The sequence below is a fragment of the Hippocampus comes genome, unplaced genomic scaffold, assembly GCF_001891065.2.
Source record: "Hippocampus comes isolate QL1 unplaced genomic scaffold, H_comes_QL1_v1.1 scaffold123, whole genome shotgun sequence".
Taxonomy (NCBI): Eukaryota; Metazoa; Chordata; class Actinopteri; order Syngnathiformes; family Syngnathidae; genus Hippocampus; species Hippocampus comes.
Window position 1 is genome coordinate 468,564 of NW_017804997.1, and position 17,979 is coordinate 486,542.

At 40.4% G+C, this 17,979-nt stretch overlaps 1 protein-coding gene across 3 annotated transcripts in view; it reads right to left on the reverse strand.

The window, feature by feature from the left end:
- Nucleotides 1-17,979, reverse strand: part of tln1 (talin 1) — a 94,500-nt gene that overhangs the window by 66,058 nt on the left and 10,463 nt on the right. For 2 of the 3 annotated variants that reach the window (XM_019894306.1, XM_019894288.1), the window contains exon 2: nt 1,729-1,784. The exons of the other annotated variant lie outside the window; for it this stretch is intronic. The gene's annotated coding sequence lies outside the window, so the exon portion shown is untranslated. The remainder of the gene's footprint in view (nt 1-1,728; nt 1,785-17,979) is intronic. 3 annotated transcript variants of the gene reach the window in all.

The following is a 17,979-nucleotide window of genomic DNA, read 5'->3' on the forward strand; positions in this document are numbered from 1 at the left end:
AATTATTCTATTTAAAGCCTAGTAAGCCGCAGGATTTCTCTGCGTAATTAAGCAAATGCGCATCGAGATTTCTCTTTGTCTGGCCTCTTATTCTGTATTTCAGCGTTATTTCGTTGTGCAAATGCATTGATCATGTTCATAAAAATATGTAGATTATTTTAACCGTAAGAAATTGTGTTTTTTTTCTCCCAAAAATACTCACAAATAAAATATGAAATGTCGGGTTTGCTTCGGGCTCGGGCCTGCAAATCGGGCTCGGCTGACGTCACTGCTTTCTCGATTCTCATCTTGATCGTGAGCGCTGTCTTCACCGCTTAAATCGCCGACACTTTTACCGGGGACGGGGGTCCACGGCCGGGCTTCGTCTGTGTCGCTGGCCCCCTCGTCACTGTCGACCGGGGTCGGATTCCGTGCGTCTGGTAGCGAGCGTAGCGAGGCCACTCCCCCGCAAGCGAGCATTTGCTCTGGAGCAAATTTAATCCAGCTGCGTTCACACGTGCACATTTGTTTCGGCGTAGCGTCGCAAACGAGCATTTGCTCTGGAGCAAATTTTTAAACCACCTCCCTGAGGTGGATCAAATTTGGTCCGGTATAAGCTCTTTAGTGGAGCTACGCCGGAGCAAATGTGCACGTGTGAATGCTCGACTGGATTTATTTCGGAGCTGCGTCGGACCAAACGTTGCCGTGTGAACGGGGCTTTAGACGTACAAGTACGTCCTTGGTAGGCGGGGCCTAATTTTAAAAAGACGTACAAGTACGTCTTGTAGAATGAAAGAGTTAATATATTCATTCGTGGACAGTCAGATGAGTGTCCCAACACTGCTCATGTATCCTAAAGCTACAGATGAGCTCAACGGAAACTCCAATTCTCGCAAGCAATAGAGTTCAGTTCAGTGGACAATAGGCTCACAGGAGGGAACTGTTGCAAATTGAAAGCAATTACAAACTTTTATTTTTTTTATTATTCCAAACAAAAACAATATCTTAACGTCAATTGTTGCTTTCATTCTCAGAAAAACATGTTCGGATTAAAACTCACTTTACAAGCGCATCAAGCTGGGTTTAAAAAGAGGAACTTTTGTCAGATGACTTAGGGACCGGAACACGAGGTCCTGTAGTTGAGAGTTTCGTCCACAGAAGCATATACTTAACCATTTAACCGTGACAAGTGTTACAAACATATATTGTATTCACATTCACCAAATTGGGAATTGTTTGCACTGCAATAAAGATAACTTACAATTTAGCTTTCATGTTTTATTTACATTTAAGATTGAGAAAACCAAGTATGATTGACTTTGTTTATCAGCAATTCTGGCATGACTGATGTTCAAGGGCATTGTGCTGAAGGGCTATTTGAAAGGAAATGATTAAGAGACACCGAATAAGCAGGTTTCTTTGAAAAATAATCCGGAAGTTGCATGTTAGCATCAGCATAGTGACAGCAATGTGAGAGAACACTGTGGTAGGGGGTTGCGATCAGAGGTCACATGGATTGAATGTCACAACACAGACGCCCTGACACCCTCAGCCTCACATCCTGCTTTCTCTGAATCACTTCCCACTTCATTTTCTATTTTTCTCTTCTCAACGAAGGAAACGGCGATCTTTTCTTACATCTAGTGAGTGTATTTCACCCCTCTGATTCAGTTTAATTTTGCAAATTTCAGTTTCTCTAATTTTGTTGATTATAAGGTTATGAGTGAAGAGAGTGAATGAGGCCAGTACCTGTAAACTGTACTGGCAGCACTGTCAGTTGATGAATTCTGGCTTTCTTCTTCTCCCTAAATGTAAAAAAAAAAAAAAAAAATAGACAGTTTGCAATCATTTATTTCAACTGACGCTCTTTCTACAGTGCTTGATTTGCGATGAAACAAGTGAACAGTTTAAGGGCCTCTCTCTGCTGGTCGGTCAGTGACTTCAAGAAATACTGTACTCCTCCTCACTTACTCATGATGTCATTTCCTGTTTTAAAAAGCTCTTCTATGCCATAAAAGGGCATTCCAGCGGTCTACACACCCCCAGCTATGATTCAGCTGGAAGCGGCATATCCTGTCTGCTGTGTCTTGAAAGACATCTTGAGGAACTGAAGAAAAGTTCAATAATAGCTTGAATCTTTTACAAACGTTTGGTTTTTAAATCAAGACCTTGCCAACAAAGTCTTGAGGTTGGTAAAAATTAAATGCTTTCCACAACGGTCTGAATTGATAGAATAAGCGTGAGAGTGACAAAAAAAAAGTACACAGAATTGTTTGTACATCTCTGTTAGTGATGAAAAATCGCACAATGCTCACTGAAATAACTTGGAACTGACAAAAGTACTGTACCAATAAACTACTGAAAACCAATGAAAATCAGACCCTGCTTTTGTGGTTCAATAGAATCATTTTAAAAGAAAAAGTAATGATACGGGCCTTGCCAAACGTGACGGTACAACTCAAAAAAGAAAATAATTTGACCATATAAACACAGGTGTGTCATCTGATTACTATTTGAGGTGTTTTCAAACTCGTCTTCAAAGGGTGAAAAGTGGTCACTATGTGGTTTGGTGACACGGTGTCGACCACACTGAACACGGACCACAGAAAAAGATGAGCCTTGTCTCAGGAGATTACAAAGAAAATTATAGGCAAGCATGTTAAAGGTAACGCCTATGAGGCCATCTTTAAAGGGGATGTCAACCCAAAAATCTTCTTGATAGTAATATGTTCTCTGCGGCTCCATTAGTCTAAACACGGCATTCTGATTAATATTGTGTTTGCGGAATAGGAGTGAAGCAGCCAAATTCATCCGTTTTTATCCATCTCAGTCCACTGAGACTGTGCAAAACTATCGATTTTGCACAGTCTCATCGAACTTCGTAAAAAGTATACATATTTAAAAAAAAAGGGTGGGGGGGGAGCAGTGCTTAGTGCCATTTTGCCGAACTTCGTAAAAAGTATATATATTAAAAAAAAAAAGGGTGGGGGGGGAGCAGTGCTTAGTGCAACACATTTAATTAAATAATATGAAAAGAGGTTGCACTTCAAATTTGATAAAACATCTTCACATGTACCGTCTTCAACGAACGTCGCCCCCGAAGCAAAAAAATTCAAGTTCATAGGTTTGATATTATTATGCCGGTTAAAAATAGCCCTTTGAGTAACGCGTAGTAAAGTTCACAAACAGTAAGAAGTTCATGAAATTAAAAAACACAGAAGGACCGGAATTGAAAATCGTTCGGAACAGGAATTGAATCATTGATCCAAACTCTTTTTTTTGCACGGCATTTTTACCACAGCCATGGCTGTACCAAAGCGCTGTACGAAAAACAAAAGAATAACGCTAACTCAATCACAAAAAAAACAAAATGTTCTTTTCCGTTCAAAATACACCATTGCTCCCTTCACAGTTCACGTTGGCAAACCCCTGTGTTGTTGTTATTGTTTTATTCCATATTTTTGTGACTGCCAGCCCTTGAAAACTAAATTTAGATCAATCAAATCAATCAAATTTATATTGCACTTTTCATACACACAACGTGCTGTGCAATTAAATCCTCTGTTTCAAATATTGCGTATTGACAATAAAAGTGTCCCATACCACCTTGCACATCGTCAGTACAGTTTGATTCCCTGTAGCTGCTTTGGTCGTTTGAAGCTGTTATAGACGAAATAGGAGATTTGAAGTCTCCTTTAACCAGATGAGGTCACAGGGTTGGGTCATAGATGCCATTATCACAGCATGCAATAGCCAAACGTTCCTTCACTGGCGAGTGACACAGATACAGAAACAAGAGTTCAATTCTCCAATCCCTTGTCGTCATCTCTCTCACGTCACCTTGCCTTCAAACACTGGCTCTCATTCCTCTCCGCAACTCTTCAGGGGTCCTCGTTGTCGGCGCTCATCACGTCGCAGTTCCCTGACCCGTGCAGTCGTAGACAGCGTTGATATTTATCGTTCAACAACGGGGCTGTTACAAAAATGCTGCCCCGTTAAGGTGTTTAAGAAGCGCCCCATGGCGGTTAAGCAGTGACAGTCAAGTGTTGTCGATATTCTCCTCAACAAAATCAAAATAAATCTCATGTGACATTTTTATATCTAACAGTGATTGAGTCGCAAAATAATAATAATAAGAAAAGAACACTTTCTCTAGCGTGAAACATGGAGAATGCTCGGATATGTTCTGGGGTTGCTTTGTTACATCCGGCACGCGGTATCTTGACGCTGTGCAGGATGCAATGAATTCCCACGACATTGTGGAAAGAAATGTGCTGCCTGGGGTCAGAAAGCTGGGTCTCAGTCACAGATCACGGGTCTTCCAACAGGATAATGAGCCAAAACCCGCAACTGAAAGGCTAGAAAATGGCTAAAAGGAAAACATTCTTCTATGAGCCCTCGTGTAAATGCTATTGTACATCCGTGGGGCTGGAACAGGCTGTCTGGAGAAGGCACCCTTCAGACCTAAGACTGCTGGAGCTGTTTGCTCACCACTCGGAGGAGAGGTCTCATTGCAATGATTCTACTCATGATGGGGGGACTTGCTGTCAGTTTTTCCCATGACCGGTATGAATTGCTCAGTTTGAGTGCAGCCTCAAGTTATTCTAATATGACCCCTGGGGAGTCAAAATACCTGCAGAGTGCTTTACCGAAATGAATCATGGAAAATTGAGACAACACGGAACATCAAAATTCCCGCAGAGTCATCACCAACGTTTAAAGGCTTTTTTTGTTGACTTCCATTGTTTGGTCAGGCTTCCTTCTGTTACATTTGGATAGCTATCTTGTCACTTGTCACAACGCAGGCCAAATTCTTTCTATCACTTGGACACATTTCACCCTCTCACATCCAGTAGGACTGCCGGAACGAGCGGAACTGTCCATCAGCAACAGCAGAGGGATATAAATTATCTCTTCTGCCAGTTATTTTCAAATGTGCTCCTCTGTATTGATAACCGAGCAGTAGTTACTGCAATACCTTTGGTCTTTCTCCAATATTTAGAAAAATCGCAAGCTTTTAGCCAGTAAATTATATTAAAAAAACATTGATGTGCACAGCGCACATTTTCAAGTTTACTGTAATGCTAGTTTTAGTGCTATTATTAAATTGTAATAATGCACTCACTGTGAGCAAACCATACAGCACTACAGTATGGTGATTCTAAACTGGTGGATCATGGTCCAAAAGTGGGTTGCTACCTTTTTGGGTTATGGGGTGATTTGGGTCGGTAACACCGAGCACCGACTCATATGAAATATGAGCAGAAAAGTTGTTGATTTTTCATGCCGCACTTAACGCAGCAGTCCACGCACACCGGTGTTACGACGTCATCCACTCACACGGGCTTTCTACACACAAGCACAAAAATATATTTCCAGGTTTGGAAGCGAGCAGGACTTGCCCACCACCAAGCCAATGAAATACAGTTTATGAAGTATAGTGTAGTGATGCTGAAGCGTCATTACAGTTATGCTTGATTGAGCATGGTGGATAGACGTATTGGTGCTGGTGGCAAGCGGTGGGAGGCAATAAATATAAAAAGGAGGACGCTGTTGGGGATTACAGCCGCGTCGCCCGCCTCTGCCCGGCGGCTACACCGAGAAGTGCGTCTTCTGTGCCCCACGAATAGAATCATGCTGGATGGTGCGTGGCTTTATCATCGCTACAATATATAGTACTGGATATAAATTGTGTTTTACAACAATAGTTACCGGTGACCATATTTAAAATTTCATATGGTTGAAATAACCAAAAATGTGGCCAAAATGCAGCAAGCATTACGTATCACGTCGGGTACATTCAAATGATGAATTTGAAGCCAACAGTTATTCTCTTTGTTCTCATTCACGTCCTTTTCTAATTGTCATTTTTTGCTACATTTCAGTCCAAGGTGGATTAGAACTTGTCGCACAGCGTGTAGCAGGCCTGGCGTTCTTGTAAAACAACTTCACAAAGAGCGAACACGCACTTCACTTCATTGCTTGTGTTGTTCATCGCAAATAACTTTGCTTTGCACTTTGTATTTTGTTCTATGAATTTATAGTTTGCATGGGTTTTGTCTGGGTACTCCGGTAGCAGCCTATGATACAACCCGACTTAGAGATTCATGTTATGTCGTGTTTTGTTTAATGTTGCACAGGCACAGTTGGTCATCTGCAGAGAGCAGGATTTCTTATATACCAAAGGCTCGGGTCACAAAAAATACTGCATTGCCAGTGAATGCAATCCTTGGGAGTGCTTGTTGAAGAAAAGAAGACGAAGGGACAACTCATCTTAGTGAATGTTATGCTAGTGTTGACAGAAGGGTAGAAGAGGCGACGAATAGCTTGCCAGAATAGTGTAAATGAGGTCATATGAACGGCATCTCTGTTTCATTTCCAGCGCTGCATAGTGACGTGGTCGTATAAACAGTCAAGTGGCCTCGTCCTACTGCAGCACAATCCGACAGCAATCCTACACTAGGCTGGGCAAGCGACTGAATTTATTGATATATTGTTTTTTTGGGAGTGGGCCATGTTGATTTCACACTGTCAAATGTATGGTGCGCGTTTATTTGGTGCGAAAGCAATCATTTATCCACACACTGATCCACTACACCAGTAGTAGCATATGGTATGAAAAACTAAAGCGGTGCCTTGAGATGCGAGTAACACAACTTAAGAGGTTTTCAAGATAAGAGCTGTCGATCAGGTGATTATTTATTTATTTTTTTGTTTTGGCCTGTGGGCGCTAACGTGGTATACCAGCGCTATGTGGTGGCAGCTGACAACTTCCTTCACAACAAGCAGCAGCTTAGCAGATAACATTCGGAAATATTTTTCAAAAACAGACTTCCAGCTGTAAAACCATACCTCCGTTACATCTGTGCTAGATTACTGTATTGTACTTTATTTTAGAATCATCCGGTCCTCCCTCAAGTGGTTCCAGTTGGTCCAAAATGCTGTCGCTCGCTTCTTAACTGGAGCTCGTACGTGCGGAGCACATAACGCCAATTCTGGTTTCCCTCCACTGGCTCCCAGTACATTTTAGAGTTCATTTTAAGATACTTCTATTTGTTTTCAAATCTTTACATGATCTCGCCCCATCTTACCTCTCTGAGGTCCTCCACCCCTAGGCACCTGTTCCGTACCTCAAGTCTGCAGACCAGACGCTACTGGAGGTCTCGAGGACTAAGCGAACCCTCAGAGGGGATCGAACCTTTTCTGTTACTGGTCATTCCCACTGGAATGACTTTCCGTTAAATGTTGGGCAAGTCCGCTCCCTCTCCATTTTGAAAAACTCATTTAGACACGTTTTTATTCCTTGGCTTTTGACGCAATATGAGACTGACACTGTTCTATTGTTTTCAGGTGTGTACTGTACGTGTTAGTATCATTAATTTATGTTTTCATTTCTGTTTTTACTTTCTTTCGTCAATGTATTATCGTTATTTTATGTGCAGTTTTGAGGTTTGAGTTACAGATCCAGCTGTTGTGAAATGCGCTACATAAATGACAATGTATTGTCAAAAACAAATTAGAATTACACAGGGCGGCCTGGTGGTCAACTAGTTAGCACGTCGGTTTTACAGTGCAGAGGTGTAGGGTTCGATTTTCTTCGCCTTCCTGTGTGGAGTTTGCGTGTTCTCCCTGTGCCTACGTGGGTTTTCTCTGGGTACTTCGGTTTCCTCCCACATTCCAAAAACATGCATGGCAGGTTAATGGAACACTCTAAATTGTCCCTAGGTGTGAGTGTGAGCACGAATGATTGATTCTCTATGTTTGCCCTGCGATTGGCTGCCAACCAGTTCAGGATGTACTCCCCCTCCTACCTGAAGACAGCTGGGATAGGCTCCAGCGCGGCCCACTACCCTTGTGAGGATAAGCGGATCAGAAAATGGATGGATGGATGGAAACAATAAACCAGCTGTCAACATTAAAGTGGTACAAACTGTCAGTACTTATTACGGTGTCACCAGTGACCCCACCTAAACCAAACTGCTCTCTTTGTCGCTTGTATTTGATGCAGCTGTGTTTACCCTGCCGAGATGCTGATCTTTTCACAGGAGCCGTGTTTGTCGCACATATCATAGATTTTCTCTTGTTTCTTACACATTTTCCACTGTGAAGTGTAAAATAAAAAAAAGAGGTGAGGTGAATTCACACAGGGGGAATTTTGTTTTTGTTTTATTTTGGTCAATGCTGATGAAGCTGAATATGCAGTGTGCTGGGATATAATGACCGTTCGCGACCACTGAGTAAAGAAAAGGCCAGACTGAATCTATAAAAAGAAAGAAATGCAGGAATATCTTCTGGTGCAGTGAAGTTTGAAGTTCATCCGTCAAAAAAAAGGCACATGGAGAACTTGGTGAGCCTCAGCTGAAGATTAGATTAGATTAGATTAGATTAGATTAGATTAGATATCCTTTATTTGTCCCACACTGGGGAAATTTACAGCCTTCAGCAGCAAGATTGTGGGTAGAAAGAAGAGAAAAGAAAACACAGTTCAATTAAGTGCAATATAAATACAAACATGGATAAGGTCAATAATTAAGTGCAATATAATACAATAGTCACAGTACTATCAAAAGGATCAAAAGGAAGAAAGAAACGCTGATCCCTTATTTTTTTGATTGACAGCATTTACACAGTCGGTGTCTCTGGTTCTCCTTTCCCACACCAGAAAGACATGCTCTCCACCATATTATAGAATCATAGATTTTTTTGGGGGCGAGTTGGGGGGGGACTATCCTCCAGTACTCAATGAAAAATTTGCCTGTTCACTGTTGTGTGCTCAGGCCCAAGCCATGTCTAAGAAAAAAAAAATACATTGCTTTGGCGCCAACTTGCTGCATTGTGGTGTCAAGGAAACTATTTTGAGCTACCTTCTCGGTTCCGGGGAAGGAGTTTCATTCAGTCACGCCATAGCCTTGTCTCATTGAAAAAAGTTGCTTTGCGGGCATACTGTATAGTGCCATCTACAAGCAGTTATATACATTGCTTTGGCGCCAACTTGTTGCATTGTGGTGCCAAGGAACTATTTTGAGCTACCTTCTCGGTTCCGGGGAAGGAGTTTCATTCAGTCACGCCATAGCCTTGTCTCATTGAAAAAAGTTGCTTTGCGGGCATACTGTATAGTGCCATCTACAAGCAGTTATAAACCTTTTGAGCTGTGGCATCAATTAATCGCGGATTTCCGCTATTTGCGGCAAGGCTCAGTCCCTATTCCAAGCGATTAGGGGGGTAACGCGACATATAAATACATATAAATTGAATCAAATCGATTTACCTTTTCATACCCCGATATCATTTTCATTAATCAATCCTTTTAAAACATAATTTTCCCATACATTTATGTAACTTGTCACATCACTTGACATCTCATGACGCGAGAGAAGCTTATCAAAATAACATGGCGGACGCACTGCAATCAGCACCGACAAGCTGAAAGGCAAATGTCTGGAAATTTGGGGTTTTAATAAACATAAAGACAATGGCAATGAATTGAAATGCTGCTCGACAGTCACCGGAATGTGAATGTCATGAGTTAAAAGTGTATTTTTGCCATGAAAGTAAAATTGGTACTGCGGGAATTCCTGAACTGAATCGAAAACCAATCAAATTGAATCGTGAACCGTAAATCCAATCAGGTAAGTTGAATCAAATTGACTTTGGAAGTCTGAATCGATACCCTGCCCAAAAAGGTTGAGAACCACTGGACTGTACTAAGTGACAGACGCGGATCAACAAACAAACAGCAGCTGACAACGGAAACATTTTGTGAGCTGTAAATACAGAACTTAAAATAACTTGAATTCAACCACAACCTCTAAAGCCCAAGTGTCAAATTCAAGGCACGGGGGCCTCAAATTATAGGTCATGTAATGTCATATTGTTACCAACAGTTTTACTAGCCTTGGCCTAGTTTGCCTTTTTCTGAGATGGGCTCAATAATCGTCATTGAGGACTGGGGACAGACTGATTATCGGTGCCAATATTTGATGCGTGTCTGCCGTTTCCAAAAATCTGAGAGCCGACTGATTTAAAACTGCGTTATTTACTGCATCAGAGGCAAAAATATGGGAACAACTCGAATGATCGGTTATCGACCTCCTTGACGAGTAATCGGTATTGGCTCGGAAAACACCATTTTGGTCTCTCTCTATTGAGGGCGGCAGCTAAATTAACTCAAGAGTTCTCCACAAATACTTTGCATGCCAAGAAAGATGCAACCAAACTGATTAGGAGAAACAAGATAACCTCCTAAAAAACACTGATAAACAACTCTGGCTTTTATCAGGGCAAGAAAAGGAACGTTTTCGATGGGCCAAATTGATCTCCAGACTTGAACTATGTTCGGCATTTTACCTACTACACACTAAAAGGGAGTGACCCCACAAGTAGTCAAGTTTTAGATTAAAAACTATGTTACCCGGACTTCATAAAGTCTTACGCTGTTCAACTGATTTCCCTGGAAGCCTTTCAGCAATATGCTGGCGAACCCTATTGGCCTTTAATTATCGAGGATATCCACTTTACCAGCCTTATCTTTTTCGAACTTTGGTTGATGTGTTTGAAATTGACCATTGAGCTAGATCTTGAAGCGTTTGATTTCTAAAATGTCATCCACCAAATTTAGACATGTTAAAAAAAAAGGTCTGAATTTATATGACGAATGTTTGATGCTGACTTAGACCTGGAATTTGACATTTTGTGTTGTGCTATCATTATCAACAAGTACAAGTTTCATTAAAATTAAAATATGCTTGAATAAAATGTTGCAATTTTTGTAAAGAAGTTTCCTTGACTGCTTTAGGATGTTAACAATCAGCTCTTGTTTTGTATCTTAAAAAAAAAAAAAAAAAAAAAAAAAAGCATCACTTCACCATTTGGCACTGTTACACTATAGCCATCAGGCTTGAGCACTCCTTGGACAACGTCAGACATGCACATGGCGGTATCACACCTGTCCAAAACCTGCGATCATAACAAGGTAGTATATGTTATTTAAAGAAAAAATCCATTTACCTTTATGTCAAAATCGAACATATCATCAAATGGAGGTTTATGACACGAATAAAATTGGCCAAAGTTTGTTAACATCTATTTTAGCACGCAGGTTATTTTCAGCAGAATTAATTAAGCCAGTATGTATAACTATGGTCACACATTGTGCACTCATAAATAATGGAAAATAATAATAACATATTAAAAAATATATAATAATAATGTAATTTAATAAAGCACAAAAATTCCTAGTCACCTGACCTTTGAAACGCGCGAAAGAGCCTCATTCGAGGAACTATGTCCATATTTGGACTTCCGCGGTCCGCGTGTCGCCTGCAGCCTCTAGTCTGTGGTGAGTGAGAGTGAATGTGTGTCAATGTATGCATCAAACTATCGTACAACAACTGAGGGCGCACCCTCGTTACACAACTGAAACTGTGGAGATAGTCTGGTGTCCTGTTTGTCCATTAAAGTGGGGTGGAAATTAAGGTATGAGTGTCGTAATGTAGTGTGTGGGCGTGGCATGGTCCGCGCCAGCAGTCACTGTGTGCGCTGAGAGGGTAAGAGAAGTGCGCACGCGCGCAGTTTAGAGGGAACATTGGTCACAAACATGCTTCACTAACACATACAGATGTTATTGGCTCAAATTTTACTCTCACCAGTGGGGTGAGATTTAAATTGGCTTCATACAATAAACCCAAGATGGCAGCCGGCCAGTCAAAATGATAGAGTGACAATGTTCACACTGAGTGTAAAAAAAAAAAAAAACAGCAGCTCCTGCTCACTGTTTAACAGAACCTTTTGAGTATCATACCAAAAGGTATTGCTCATCGCCAACTTCATTCAAATAGAATACGTTGAAACTTAAAAGATGTGCTATTTCTAGGTTTAAAGACTTCTTTTTGTTAAGAAATATTAAATAAATTTGACAATGAAATTGTTGTCAATCAATAATGCTTTATCTGTTAAAGGGTTGCTAACTGCTGAAAGAAAACGTTCCACTTTACAACTGTTTATAATTGGTTTAAGAAACAGTTAATACCATGGGTGGTCAGCCATCAACACTGTGGACACTAGATCAGAGGTCCCCAATCACAGGTCTGCGGACTGATACCGGGCCTCGGGCCATTTGGGACCGGGCCGCAGAGAAACAGAGCTGTGAGCAAATTTCCTCCATCAGACGTGGTGGAAATGTGCACGAGTCTCACCAATCGGATTGCCTTGTAAGTTGAAAGAAACAGAAATTTGCCAATGAATGAAAGAACAAGCAGTAAACAAGAAGTAATATTTACAAATGGAACAAACATACAGCTCAAGGCGCAGCTGATGGTCAGCCATGACTTGCGAAGATGAAGCTATTTTGACAAAAGAAGTTCATCCCGTGCCGGTATCGCCGGAGCGACGTAGAGGTTGTGCATGGTATGTCGTCAAAAACAAGGCAATACAAGAAACCTGTTGAATTATTTGAACAAGAAGCAAAAATGCGGGCGGAGTTTGAACAGCCTGCCCACATAAACATTAGCAGTTTACTTGCTAATAACTCACCAATAGCCACTGGATGGAACCAGCAATCAATTGTGTCATCTTTTGAAAGTAGCAATGATGCTAACGCCGGATGTAGGATCCGAACCTAAACATTATTCTGTTTACATTATGAGGTGTACCGTATTTTACGCACTATAAAGCGCACCGAAAAGTCTTCCATTTTCTTAAAAGCTCATAGAGCGCCTTAAAATCCGGTGCGCCTTGTGTATGGTCATTACAGTAATACGTCAACCCCAAGATGGCTCCTTGCTGGACACATGCTTACAATGTTATAACTTGCTGTTGGTTCAGTGAACTGTGTCGCTGCTTTATTAAATACGCTTTTGTTGCAGCTCCGAAAAAAGGAGAGCTGTGGTGGTGTTTTTTTTAAACGCACACTTTATTAATGGTTTTCACAGTCTCAACAAATACAGGTACGTCTTTGTCCGTCTCCGTGCCTTCTCTTCTTCCGTTCGAGGCATTCATGACCGCCTCCGAAAAACGTAAATTAACGTTTACTTCAATGAAACTACGAAAATTGAAAATAATGCATCGAAACAGAAAATCAAGCGAGGAAATCACAAAATAAATTCTATACCCCCCCTGCAAAATTTATTTTGGGATTTCCTCGTTTGTGAATACAGTACACAACAAAGGAATAAATAATAAAACACTTCTGAGACAGTCCAGTCTCCTACATTTTACTGACATCTGATCGCTCAAGGAAATGGCAAAATAAATTCTGTAAAGGGGCTATAGAATTTATTTTGTGATTTCCTCGCTTGATTTTCTGTTTTGATGCATTATTTTCAATTTTCGAAGTTTCATTGAAGTAAACGTTGATTTATGTTTTTTGGAGGCGGTCATGAACGCCTCTCGAGACAAACAGAAGGAGCGTAGCTCCATCTAGTGGATGCATTGTAGATTGCGCTTTATAATCCAGTGCGTCCAATGTATGAAAAAAATTTAAAAATAGGTCATTCATTGAAGGTGTGCCTCATAATCCAGTGCGCCTTTTAATACGGAAAATATGGTATTTATTATTCTTGATTGGTCCCTTTCTTAGTAGTTCACTGTGAAATTTTACATTATTCTACATTTGTTGTACTATTGAATAAAACTGTTTGAAAGGAATGAAAAAAATGCTGATAAAATGTTTAAGTACTCTTTAATTATCTTAGTTGACTTTACCAGTGCTTTAAAACTGGCAATTTAAGAACACTGAAAAAAAAAGGTTGCCCGTCCGCGAACAGCATGGACTTGTCTCAACTGGTCCATGACCCAAAAAAAGGTTTGGGTCAACTGCACGCTATCACCCCATGAAAAAAATTTGACTGCATAGGTAGTTTATAAAAAGGCCATTGAAAATAGCTTGCGTGTTCATGTTTTCCATGACCAATTTCATTAGCGCGTTTTACTGTAACTGCCTTCACGTTATTATATTTGATGAATCCAGAGTCTGCAATTTAGTGTCATCTTTTCAAAAATAAGTAGACAATGTGGAGCAAAACTTTGCACGTTCCTGAATGTACACTGGTGGCTCTGCTGCCTCCAGACCTCCAGAGGAATTCAACTTTGCATTCCCCTGCATACCAGCATCCTAACAGGCTGCAGTTAGAGCAGATATGCTTTACGAAGCCTTATGTCACTGACGACATACAAACACTCCCCACAGAATACAGGAATGTTTAGCGAAAGATAACGTTGTATAATTGAGATTTTTCAACTCACAGGACATAATCCACAAGTAAGAGAAAATAGAATACAGCATAGCGTACACATGCGTCCCAGGTATGCCTATTTCACACGCAAACTGTCAATATGTTGTTGTCAACGTATTAGATTTGTAAATGTTGAAGTAGGTATGTAAGCTAAATGGACTGTGTTTAGGAGCAGTGCATTGATAATAAAAGACAGCCGAAACGAGTTTCTCAAGAGCTGAGATTTTTTGCCACACTGTCATTTTCCTTTTAGGTCATCAAGCATTCAATGGTTTCAGAAACTCAGTACACGATATGGAGCACTACTGTTCTACTGCGGTATTTAAATTGGCAACGTGACAAGATTTCTCACAAATGACAGTCTGTAAAAAAAACGCTGAGCCTTCTTGAAATAGTCAGTTCAACCTCAGTGTAATGTACTTGTACTAAGAACTGAAAATTTAATCTGGGTTCCGGGGAACTTGAATTTCTTGTGTCAGAAAAAAAAATCTAAATAAAATAAAATGAAATATCCACCAAATTATAGTACACAGTATAATTTTTCATGATATTTCCTGGACCCTTTCATTTGCCTTAACTTAAAAATATCCACCAATAAGCACGTATAGGCCGAAAATTCCGAGGTAGAAATGTTTCAAACAGTGTCTCTTGCGATAAAAACTCAGTTTAATTAGCATAAATGGAACATTAGTGGGGCAGCACGGTGAGCGACTGGTTAGTATGTCCGCCTCACACTGCAGAGATTCAGGCTTGGCTGCGATTGGCTGGCAACCGGTTCAGAGTGTCCCCCGCCAACTGCCCGAAGAAAGCTAGGATGGGTTCTAGCATGCCCGCGACCTTTGTGAGGATAAGCGAATTTGAAAATGGATGGATGGATGGATGGAATATTAGTGAGAAGAGCCCTGTAGCCAGTAGAATTAGTCATGTACTTAAAGGTTTTTTTTCCTAAATGTATTTAGGGTGTCTGTGTACCTTATATTGCCGGCCTCTCAGAGAAAATACAAAGAATATTTCTACAACATGATATTCCTGTTTATTTTAAACCGATAAACACATTGAGACAAAAACTAGTACACCCCAAAGACCGGGTTCCTAACACCCAAAAATGCAATCTGATTTATTCCATCCGTTGCCAAGAAAGTGAGTGCAAGGAACATTACATTGGAGAAACCAAACAAACACTCAAGAAAAGACTTTATCAACACAAATGGAAAAACAATGATAACAAAAGTGCAGTATACGCACACTTAAAAGAAACAAACCACACAATTGAAGATGAACAAGTAAAAATCCTAGGAACAGAAAAGAGATGGTTTGAAAGGGGGGTAAAAGAAGCGATTTTTGTTAAAAAATTTTCACCCTCTCTGAACCGTGAAGGAGGTATCAGATTTAACCTGTCTCCTATTTACAATAACTTGTTGACCAGTAAGGGACATAGACATGCTGATCAGGCTAACTGAAAGTAGCTATTCAGCCTTAGCCCAAACAATAGGCCTAATCAAGACCCAATGATAGGGAATTTAGAAACCAATGGGCCTCTAATAAACCAATAGGGGCGTGACTAACCATCCCCACCCAGTCCTCAAACAGGCCACGCTCAGCTTTTTAGCGCAGAGCAACTTCCCGGAGTCTTCACGGAGACTTCAGGGTTGTCTACCGCTGACGAAGCTTCTGTGAGAGAAGCGAAACGTCCTTTTTTGCTTTTTTTGTTTTTTTTTTGTTTTTTACCCACAGGTACAGATGACGACTGACAGAACCCTTTCTACGATGGAACTTTCCTGTACGACTGAGAGCCTCCACAAGCATCTAAATGTATTTGCGATGAAAAATTCTGCAGCCCTTTGAAATGCTCATAGATAGCAAGATACAGAGCTATATAGATACTGTTCTTCGTTCACTCAAAAAAAAATAAAATAGGAGCAAAACATTGAAGTAAAGAAAAAAGACAAATATAAATGGAGCATTTGAGGGGGCCTGAGGAAAATCAACATTAATCCAAACCAGAAAACAACGGAGATTTATCCGTTAGGCCGTGGCAGTAATAAAAAATAAAAGTATCATTCCATTTTTATTTTTAATTCCAAAAAGATGGCCGCCACTTGTGACGTTGCGACTTAAATAAGGATACAAGCAGTCGTAATACAATTCAACAGTTCAAGGGACGTGCTAGTTGTACAGAGTTCACTTGTATTCATACCATCGAGTGACCCTCTCATGTCTTGAACCCTTTCAGGGACAGCGGTTATTACAGTGGACAGCTTATCAGGATATCAGGTTACAGGTTATCATTATTTGTGCATGAAAGGGTTCATGAGAGTGACAGCTCAACTCGCTCAAAATTACAATCTTGTGTTAACATGTCTCTCGTCTTTTTTTTTTTTTTTTTAACAAGGACATTCTTCAGTCTGTACTGTAGCCATGATATCAACTTGAACAACAACAACACCACTTCTACTAAAGTTAGACATTACTCAACAAAGCTGATCCGGTTATGAATTAAAGATGGGTTTGGAATATACAACTGGTCATGCCTTACAAAGACGGAACTATAATGGATGACACCTGCGTAAGGATAAAGATGTTCATGCAAGTGCATCAAAAGTTACAATTACAAAAGCCTCTCCCTCTGTGCAGTTGTTTTAATGCACATTGTGCATCATAGTGGATTGACTTGTCATCTTTAATTCATTAGTTGCGCCTGAATTATTCGGCAATTAAAAATGTATCATCTCTCTGCAAATGCATAGGTTCGGACTAAAACGCTGTATCGCTAAAGAGAATAGAACAGAATGGAATAGAATAGAATAGAAAGCTTATTTTCACTGGATGGTGCACACTGCAAACATTAAAATTGGAATGCAACTGTTAGGTTTGTATTTCAAGAATAAAAATAAAAATAGAACAAATATAAACACGATTCAAGTTACACTAAACAACACAAAATTTGTTGCCGCACTGAGCAACTCCATTCACAGAGCCACCTCCACCGTTTGATATAAACGCGATTTCAATTTCCTGTTCAAGTGACATCATGCTTGAGCAACGATTCAATAGGGTGGCACGCTGAAACGACCAAGTTTCAAAATTGGCGTTTAAAAATTCAAATATTGTTCAATTCAAAATCAGTTGGGCGCTCAGAGGAGCGGAAAATATTTTCAACAAGGGTGCAGTTCATGACGATTAAATGAATAAAGAGAAACACCAAAATGGGAACTAAATTCGTAAATTCATCACTCGGGTGGCGGTTGGATGGTTTGGAGCAACGTAGTCAGTGTTGTTATGGGTTGATCCTTTCACTTCTTTAATATTCTCCAAATGGTCTTCGCCTAACCAGGATATTGTCTCACTCGGCTTCTCTCTTACCCACTGTATTCTGCACACTCTTATAATTTTAGGTACGGTATCAGCTGCCCCAAATCCATAGAAGCGGTTCGAGTTAATCAAGACTAAATGTCGTTTTTGTTGCCTTGCTGCAGTTAGCATTCTTTAATAGTGTAAGTATTTGGACTTTGAAATAACTTCTGTTATTCGGGTGCGCTTGACAAGACCCATAACATGATGCATCATGCATTTTGATCACATGCTTGGGCAAACTCAATTTGTTGTTCATGCTGCTGGAAGTCCACTGAATGATCTTGGGTTTAAAGTGCTTCAACAAAAAAAACATACATCGAGCTGAGTGAGAGCCTATATGCCAGCTGATTTTGCGCAAGGGGGAGGGCAAACCCCGGACTAGTCACCAATCAAACATAGGGCAGACCTAAAAAAA